The sequence below is a fragment of the Hirundo rustica genome, chromosome 13 (genome assembly GCF_015227805.2).
Source record: "Hirundo rustica isolate bHirRus1 chromosome 13, bHirRus1.pri.v3, whole genome shotgun sequence".
Taxonomy (NCBI): Eukaryota; Metazoa; Chordata; class Aves; order Passeriformes; family Hirundinidae; genus Hirundo; species Hirundo rustica.
The window spans coordinates 8,564,798-8,574,580 of NC_053462.1; positions in this window are offsets into that span (position 1 = coordinate 8,564,798).

The window sequence follows — 9,783 nt, forward strand, 5'->3', positions numbered from 1 at the left end:
GATCGTGAGGTCATGCACTCCATTTCCTATCTCCCAGATAGAGTTTTATTTCTACATAATTCATAGCTTTTACATAAAGACCAGTTTTGATCCTGCATCCCTTTCATTACAGGGGTTGTGTTTGGTTCCCTTGGGATTTTGAATATAAATGCAGTACATGCCAAATAACACAGATACTGTTTCCCACCTTATCACTCTGCACCTTTATTTTAGGAATCAGTTTCTTCCCTTGTACTCACTTTTTTCAGAATGGAAGTTTCATACACAGTCGAAAAATAATGACTTTACAAAGAGAGGATTGATACCATTCTTAGTCTCTGAGCATGCATCTTTATATCTTTCCTATTCCAATCAGTTCAATCCTCTTCCAAGCCTGAGCAACGACAGTGCAAAGCCCAGTGCTTCATATCCTACCAGGAATGCCAGGTCATTTTATCCATGAATATGATATGGAGCGACAGCCTGCACTGCAGGAAGCTGCATTTCCCACTGCCCATCCATCCTCCGCTGTTGCCACACCAAAGGTTTCTTGCTTGTGTTCTTTTGATGCATCTACCCAAAAGTAAAATCTCAATTTTGAATGAAACAGAGTCTCTCGGGAGTTTTAATACAACATCAAAGAATGGGGTGCAAGCTGACTAAATCTTGTGCCCTTCTGCAGGAGCTCCGACCTGTTGGGTGACGTGTTTCTCTCGCCACAGCCAGGAGCTCTGTGCTCTCTGCCCAGCACAAGCTGCTGCCAAACCTGCAGCAGGCTGGCACCCAAATGCAGCTCAAGGAGAGCACAGAGAGAAGCCACGGGGCAAGTACTCTGCTGGGGATGAGGTTGTTGGACAGGAGCCACGAAACCATGCAGTTCTCAAATCAACGTTTTGGATATTTTAATACAGGACATCATTTGCACATTAAACCCAACGATCTGTTTCAGCCGTAGCAAATGTACTTCTGTCTGAATGGAGCAGAGTGGTGGTCAATGGCCTTTGAGGCTTCCTTTTGGAGGAGATGGCAGAGGGGCAAAACACCAGTAAAATTGTGCTCAGCTGCTTCCCAGCCACAGCAAAGTGCTTTAAATATTCATGCTTTTCTCATCTATTCCCATAAAGCACATGAGCACAAACAAAAGCAGCACAAGGGGCCTCCCTTAATGAGGGTCCATTTGTTTCTGCCTGACTTTATTGAGTCTGACATGAGGTAGACTCATTCAGTGAGCAAGGGAGGAGAAGACAAGGCAGTCAGATAAAGCAATTGCAGGTATTGTTTCACAGTCAATCTTTTCTGATAATGACTGTATTGATAATAAATTGAAGAGAATCTGGAAGCAACAAGGGAAATTTAGGTTAGATGTTAGGAAGAAGTTTTTTATGGCAAGAGTGATATAGTACTGGAACTGTCTGCCCGGGGAGGTGGTGGAGTCACCATCCCTGGATGTGTTCAGAAAAAGACTGGAAGTGGCACTCGGTTCCATGGTTTATTTGAGGTGTTCGGGCATGGGTTGGACTCGATGATCTTAAAGGTCTCTTCCAAACCTAGTGATTCTGTGATTCTCTAACATTTCCTAGTTGCAGAAATGTTTATTTCCCAGCTGTCACCACAGATGCAGGTCACCTAAAAGCTGCTTAGATTTCAATCTGTGTTGGTGAGCACTAAAGAATTTCCCAGGTCTGAGTATCTTGCATTAATTCTGCCACTTGACCATGAAAAGGCTGTATACTCGTCATTCATCCAGATCAGCTTTAAAAGCTTTCAGATGATGATGGTGGAGAAAGAGGTCACTGTGCCCAGTGTCTGGTGAACCAGGGCGCTGGCATTCATGGTTAGTTTGTACTCAGCCATGTTGGCACCCTGTACACACCGGTGTTCCTCACCCACATGAACCAGATTGCTTAGAGATCTAATGTGGTTTTGTGTTATAACAGTTCATGGAACGCTGCACTCAGAGGAGCAGGACAAACAGAGCCACTGGCAGGAACTGCTACGGAGGCTCCCCCCACCCTTCGGATGGTGGGCAATGCCAGGCAGCACAGTCACTCTATTGTATCCATGTATTTTTTTTCCTGCATGCTTTTAGGCTGCTTGAGGGGAAAAAAAAAAAAAGAAGAAAAAGAAAAAAAATATGTCATTAATGTGTCAACTCACTTGAAAATAAGAATAAGCCCTCAAAAGAATCTCCTTAAAATTTTGTTCTGCAGAACCAATTGTTCTGTGGCTGCTGATGAAAGCTCCAATTAAGCTCTCTCTGCCTTCACACTCCAAATGTGCTGGTTGATCCAGGTGAACTACTTGACATCTTAAATGCACCACAGGGAATTTTATGGCATCTCTTTAGAGCCTGGAATAGTCAAGGGCACTTTTACTGAACCTGGGCCTGGTTACCTCACATTTAAGTTGCCTTCCGTTTTTACAGAGTACTGATCTCATATGCATTTGTGGAAAAAACTAAAGTGCCTGACAGAAGGGAAATGGAAGTTTGACTGTCATGAGCGGACAGCAGCTGTGACAAATCCAGCCAGCAGGAACATAAGTGGTTATGTCACCTGCCAAGAGCTGGGGTCCCTTCCAGCACCAGGGATTCATGGGGTTTGAAAGATCATTTCTATGATGAGAAAGACTGAAGGTTTAAACAAAGATATGTATGACATTTAAATAAAAATGCATTTTCTTTCATTTCATTTCATTTCATTTCATTTCATTTCATTTCATGTACATATTTCATTAAAATGAGACAGCTGTACTTAATATTTTCTAAATATTTCCTGTTATATCTCTGTACCAATGAGAAAATCCAATTAAAAATATTATTTCCCTTCACTCTTCTGAAGCTTTCAAACTGACTCCATAATTAAATGAACAAGTCCTAACAAGTTACTTTTGATATTTGCACAATGGAAAACACTGTTTCCAAGGAGAAGCAGCGTGATCCTGCATGCTGAGAAGTCAGCAGGGACTCCAACCTGCACACAGCCCGTGCTGGAAGGGCAGCAATCTCCAGAGACACCGGCTGAGGCACCTCAGGCGGCTCCTGTGAAGGACTCACATAGACTGTCTGGATAGCTTGGAGTCAGAATGAATCATTGCAGGAATATCCAAGGAGATCTGGGTGTTCAGGACGAGACTTGCACAAGGTTTTGCTCATTGTTTGTCCACCGGTGCACACAGTCATTGCAGCATGCAGCTGTGCCACTCACAGCAGTGTCAGGAAAGTCAAAGGCCAGGTGGGTACTTAAATCACCTAGTGGCACAGGTCACAGCTCTGCCCTGTGAGTTGCTGTCAGTGCCTGCTGCTTTGAAATTATTTGGTGCTTTGTAATGATTACATTTGGTCTCATTTTTCCATGAGAGGGACTTTTGGGGCCACTTAGTCTGGCCTCTTCTGTATCTGGTATCCCTAAATTGCATGCCAGTACGCAGCCTATAATTTAATCAGACCAAATGCTTGCATCATATAGAATAAAAGAAAAATGTTGACACAAGAACTGTGCTTCAGAGAGTATGTGATGCAATGGCAGGAATTAATTAGGTGTGACATATACAGATATTTTCATGTGCTGAAGGTAAAAGGCACCTGCTACAGAGGAAATGAAAAGCCTGATGTCTCCATCAGCTCAGATGGGTGAAGAGAATCAGTTCAGAGTTGATGATTAAGTTTACTTCTGGACACATGAGCAGTTTGGCACACAAGATCTGCCAGAGATACTAAAAAAGCATTGGCACCAACATTCTGCATCCTTTTCCGGATGCTCACATTGAGCCCAATCAGTTGCTCTGCTTGGAACCTGACAAAGAAATCTCAGCAGGCTAATTTACTTGAAAATGTTTAAGCCCATGCCAAGCTAATCAGCCCTCTGGATGACCCTTTGAATCTCCTTCCCCTGAACAAAGCTGCCCTGAATTAAATAAAAATTTGCCCCCAAAAGGTTTTAGATACCACAAGGCTATGTAGAAGGGGTGGCTATCAATGGCTCTTGCCCTGTAACTGGTACAGGTGACATTTCAGTTTCCGGACCATCTTCAAATCATTAATAAATCATAGTTTGCTGCATTTTGCCAAGCACTTTGCTGCAAACGTTAAAAAATACTCAAACAAAGACTACTGCACGTATCCTTCACACACTACAGAGGTGGAAACAGGTAGACACATTCAATGCTTTTTTTCTCATTCACCCAACAAAATGTTAAAAAGCGATGTCCCCTTGATATTCATTGTAGGAGTTCCTGTAGATCCTGATGCACTGTCAATGCCTGTCAGTGAAAATTTATCTGCTGGCCATGCATTTGTTTTCCAGTGGAGCTCATTGGGGCTGCAGTAATGCTGCTTGCCTTCTGTGAGTCACCAAAGCCACTGGGGAGCGGTGTCACCCTCTCTGCACAGGGACAGCCAGGCACCCCAGCACAGCAGAGGGGAGCATGAGGAGCATGACTCAGGCTGGAGCTTCCAGGGGCAGTGATACCATGGCAACTGTGCTTTAACCACTGACTTACTCAGAGTCGGCAGCCTTTAATTAATGGCTTGATTCTTGCTCCCTCCTTTCTCCCACACTCGGAATATTTACTGCACTCCCGAGGCAAGCCACTGGAACACTCCAAACAGACAGCAAAGAGCAGGGACTACAGCTGCTCCAAACAGCATATGGGAGAAAGCCCTGGTCTCCTTGATGAATCAGGGCTGGGTACAGCTGCCGGCTGCCTCAAGGAAGGGCAGTACCAAGGCAAGGGTCACCAGCTGGATCTGCCTGGAGCTTGTGTGCCCATCACTAGAACTCAGATTCACTGCCAGTACCTGTCAGCCTTAACCTGAGAAAGCCCCTTCAGCATCACAGCTAGGAAGCAAAACGTGGATTTGGAATTAGAAGCTCCCAAGAATGCCCTCATGCTGGTCTTGGGAGGAAGAGGCCAAGGTTTGTTCCCTCTCCTCACAATGGGATGACTCAGACCGACCACAAATAGGTTTATGTCTTCTGGTGAATGGACAGTATGCCAGTGACCTTTAGGAATCCGAACTCTATAGGCTAGAAATCAGTTCAAAACTGAAGACAGAGTTGGAAATGTTGAGGTTTTTCTACTGTTTCAGTATTAGCTGAAAGTCTACAGTAGCAATCATTCAGGAAAAAAGGTTCAAAATCAAAGACAACAGGAAGGCTAACGTGCATGCTGGTAATTTTCAGCATTGACACTTTTAAAATGCTTCCCCCCCTACCCTACTCCTCAGATGCCATTAACTCTCTCTCTCAGAAAACACACAGGGTTCAGGGTTCCTGATGAACTTGCCTTACAAGGGAAAAATTACTGCACTACCCAGAAGAAATTCCTGAGGATAAGAGGTTTAAAGAGCTGAGGGCTTATTTTGGCTCAGGGAGAAGCAGAACACATTTTTTTTTTCTCTAGAACGTAATTTTCTCTTTAATAAGCTCTAGACAATAACCTGTTTAAGTACAGAGAAGAAACATGACTTACAAAATATTCTCTCAAATTAGAGACAATTTCTTGTCCTGCACTTCATACCTGAGACACAGAGGGGTTTGATGCTTACAAGGTAGAAGTAACCTATTTATAGGGATTGTTTCCCAGGATGACACAGGGAAGAGCAAACCTGCATTTCAAAATGACCAGTCCAGTTGTAATAAAGAACATGCAGGTTTTGTTGTTTTGACCTAATCCCATTTACACATGCAAACTGGGAGGAGAATAATGGTTTTAATTTGAACACACTGACTTTCAGACTGACTTGAAAGATTTATGTGTCACACCACAGACTAATCAGGGTTCATGCTCTTGTTAGGGGATGAAATAATAAAACAGGCATAAACTGATACTGTTTGTGGCCACAGACTGGCCTGAGACTCCTGAAACTCAGTGTGGAACAGAAATTGCCATCCAGGAGCATCTACACTGCTCTCTATAATGGCACAGCTGAAATAACAGCAGCCTCAACCCCAAACCAGATGTAATCCCCCAAAACAAACCCACATGCAGGGAAGACTGAAATCTCTGTAAGAAAATGCTGCTACTCTGCCAAGATCTGGGTTTATGAGGTCTAGAGAGCCTGAGAATACAGGCAGCACAAAAGACCAACCTGGATGTAATAGCTGATACCCTAAAATGGAACTTTACAGACTGTCAGTAAAGGTAGGTTTTGTACACAGAGGATATGCTGGCAGGAGGGATGATAAGGAGAAATCCTTGCAAGCAAAACCATTTGCTAAGAGAATTCCCGATTAGTGACTGCAGCTAGGAAAGGAACTAAATTACCAGGATGGCACTAAGCTACCATGATGTTGTCCCCTGGAAACAGGTTTTGGTGCAATCAATTTTGGAAAAATAAATTCACTTCAGAGCTAATCCTCATAGGCTTCACCTTTGAAATGTTATCTCTGAGTACACATTCTACTTGACTTACTTGTATATTAGATTTAACATTCAACAACAGAAGCTTGCCTGTTTACAGAACCAGGTCAGGAGCTGGTCACAGGACTACAGGATGTTACAAAAGGGACCTAGGGATATAATCCAAGTGAGGATGAGTAATGGTACCTGCTTCTTCAGATGTGCGTCAAAACCGACCATCATTAAGAGGTTTGGACTGTTAATCTTAAGATTTGCAATGCTGTTAGATTTTAAGTTATTCAGGGTCAGAGAGAGTTATGATTCATAAAAAGGCTTTTAAGAAGATGAGTCTAAGCCCTGCACTGGAACAGCTGATGTGGTGCTCTCACTTTGTAGCTCAGATAAGGTCAATTAAAAGCTACAAAACTAGCCCTAAAGATGCATGTGCATTTGTAACAGCTATTTGTAATTTACAGAGCTTAGCAGCCTCAGCTGAGTGGGAGGCCCCAGTGTGCCATGCAGAGATCACATATCTAGCAAATGCATAGCTACTATTGCAGAAAGATTAGAAACTAAACCAGCAGGATTATTATTTCTATTTTAGAGCTCAAAATTACAAACACACATCTGTCTTCACTGCACCTACAAGCCAGCAGCATTTAACTTCATGTATTCTGGTCTCTCCAGTGACCTCAAGCCAAGGTCCCTCTGAAAGCCAGACTGGACCAGCCCAGGTGTGACTGAGTGCCCACGGACCCCACTCAGCCTCTGCAGCACAGCAAGGACTCCTCACCTCCTGGGCCTCCACCCACTGCTCTCCATAGAAACTCCTCTTTGTTTGCAAGTGTTTTCCCCACAGAAATCCCTCCTGGGTCACCAGTACCAGCACAGCCACTGAACTACAACTCGGAAGCAGCTGCAGTCCTACTGGGGAGAATGTCTGCCCAAAAGAACTTGAGTTTCTTGTTTCCACCTTCAGATTTAACGCAAATACCAAAGAAAAGCACCAAATCCTTTTAATAAAGAAGAAAGAAAAGGAAGTTTATGAGTTCTTAAACAAAGCTGAAAACTGCTGGTTTTTTCAGGACACCAAAGCACTAGGGAACATCATATGTGTTCATGGTTGGGATTATATAAAGAATTAAAAAATAAGTAACTAGAAATTAAAAAATTCATTAACTAGAAATGATCTTTTTTGGGGAAAAGTAGCTATTTTTTGGACAGAAACATTGCAACTATTTCCAAAAGGTTTACAACTATAAGTGCTCTCTGACTTCTATTTTGAAACAAGTCTAATAGCTGCAAACAACCATAGATTTAAAAGGTCACTGCATAATTCAATCTCAGTGATTAACATTTTCCTTTTTAGTTATGACTACACTAAAATAATGATCTCAGTTCACAGGACGATTAAACACCTATTAATTTATGGCAGTAAAACAGGTTGAGGAATATTTTTATAACCAAGCTAGCTGAAGTGTAGGTCACACAACCTTATCATTCAAGGTGCCAATTAAAACAAAAAAAACCCAGTTCTTTTTCAAACTCAGATTTTTTCCTACTCAAAACTTTGAAATAAGATTCCAATTTTAGTATCTACTTCTGAGCCAGCATCTCAAAACTACTGCTGAACATTATCCTGCTTATTTTAAGCATTCATTATTGCCCTAGGAGGCAGATAACTGTTTACTATGAGAGTTCCCCTGCTGGTTGAGCCATTTGTACAAATATTCACCGTGATGAGTAACTGCACTTGATACAGGAGAAGCCTGCAACTTCCCGAAAATTATCCCCTCAGAGCCACTTGATATCCATGGTTATATCTTTCTGTAAGAAACATGGTTTTAGCAGACTTCTCTTGTTTTTTCTTTAATTTATTTCTCAGCACTAGCTTGGACATGAATAGACATCTCCATCAAACAAAAGAGCAATCAATCTGTAATATTCTACTCCAAATAAGTTCTTTCTTTTCTTGCATTTTGTACTTTACATTTCATACTAAGGCACTGCATGAGTGAGCAGAAATATACTGATAGTATGAAATGCTACATTTAATGAAGGAAAATTAACCTCTTACCCTGACAGACAGTTAAACCAGTAAGTAATGAAAGCAGATGGCAACTATGTCATATCACTTAAGAGAGTAATATATTCAGTACTTCTTGTTTCTCAATCCATGCATTAAATACTGCTGGTCAGCTTGCCAAGTTTAATCTGTACCACTAAATACATGGAAGTGGGGTGAGGAGGCAAGTTCAGCCAGCTTTTTGCAGCTTCACGTTATCTCACATTATGTTGAAGGGGACAGAGGCAACAAAAGGGTCTGAATACCCCATCCCACAGTGTCATCCTAATCCCTGGGGACCCATGCACAATGAGGCCCAAATCTTGATAATAACAATTATTTTTTTCTTTACAAAGTCATTGGAGAGGCACAGACACAGCTTTACAGAGACCCTTGCTCCAGAGGGCTGATATGACTCTACTTCTGACATGTGCTTGGAGTCCTTGAGCTTCTGTTCCCAGCTGTGGAGCTGTGCAGGTGAGTGAGCTTCATGTTTTGTACATACAAGGTCAAGACACAGCTTTTGATATATTTGCTCTTCTGATGGGATTCCTTTACCCTTTTTTTGTCTCTTTCACTTTTTCTTTCCTTTTTTTAACGTGGCATGTTTCTCTAGAAGCAAGGTACCAAGCTTGTGCTATGTAATAAAGTACTTGGTGCCAAGTTAGTGATCACACTGTATTTTGTGATGGAGAAATGCATCTTGGCAGCTGTAACCAGTGTAACAAACAAACATGCTGCAGGGTTTTATATGATTTTACAACAAAGTCAACCTTGAAACTAAATGCTAATTAATTCCCTGATTGCTCCCTAATGAAAAACCTACTTGGGATTCTCACCAGGAAGCAGCAGTAGATTGATCCTGAGAAACTGAGGATACCTTTTCAGGCTCTTCACATGCATGGAGTTAGAAAATTATTCAGAGCACCTTGAAAGTATTGCTTAACAGGAAAGAAGATGTGGGGCAAGTTCGAGCAAATTTGTGTGACTAAGAACAGCACAGGTATTTGCATAAACTCTGGGCACTTTCAGGTAATTGGCTCATTTGCCACCTTGAAAATATTTGTTCAGCTGCTACAACTGACAGGACTCTCACAGGACAAGGTAGGTCTCAAACACAGCTCTGTTCAGGTGAAATAGCTGATGGCAGCAGTTTGTTCTGCAGTTCTTCCACTCCATCAGGTTGATGGCCAGCAGCAGAGTTCATCTCAGGAAAGTGAAAATCCTGGTGCCAAAGAATAAAGCGACAGATTGGAATGGTCTATTTTAAAAAAGAGCTGCCATGTCGAGTTAGTATCATACAGAGATTTGCTGCACAGTAACAAATGGATGTTGGACTGAGCTTGGAAACTCAAGCCAAAAGTATATGGAGTATTTCATCCAGAAAAAGGAAGAAA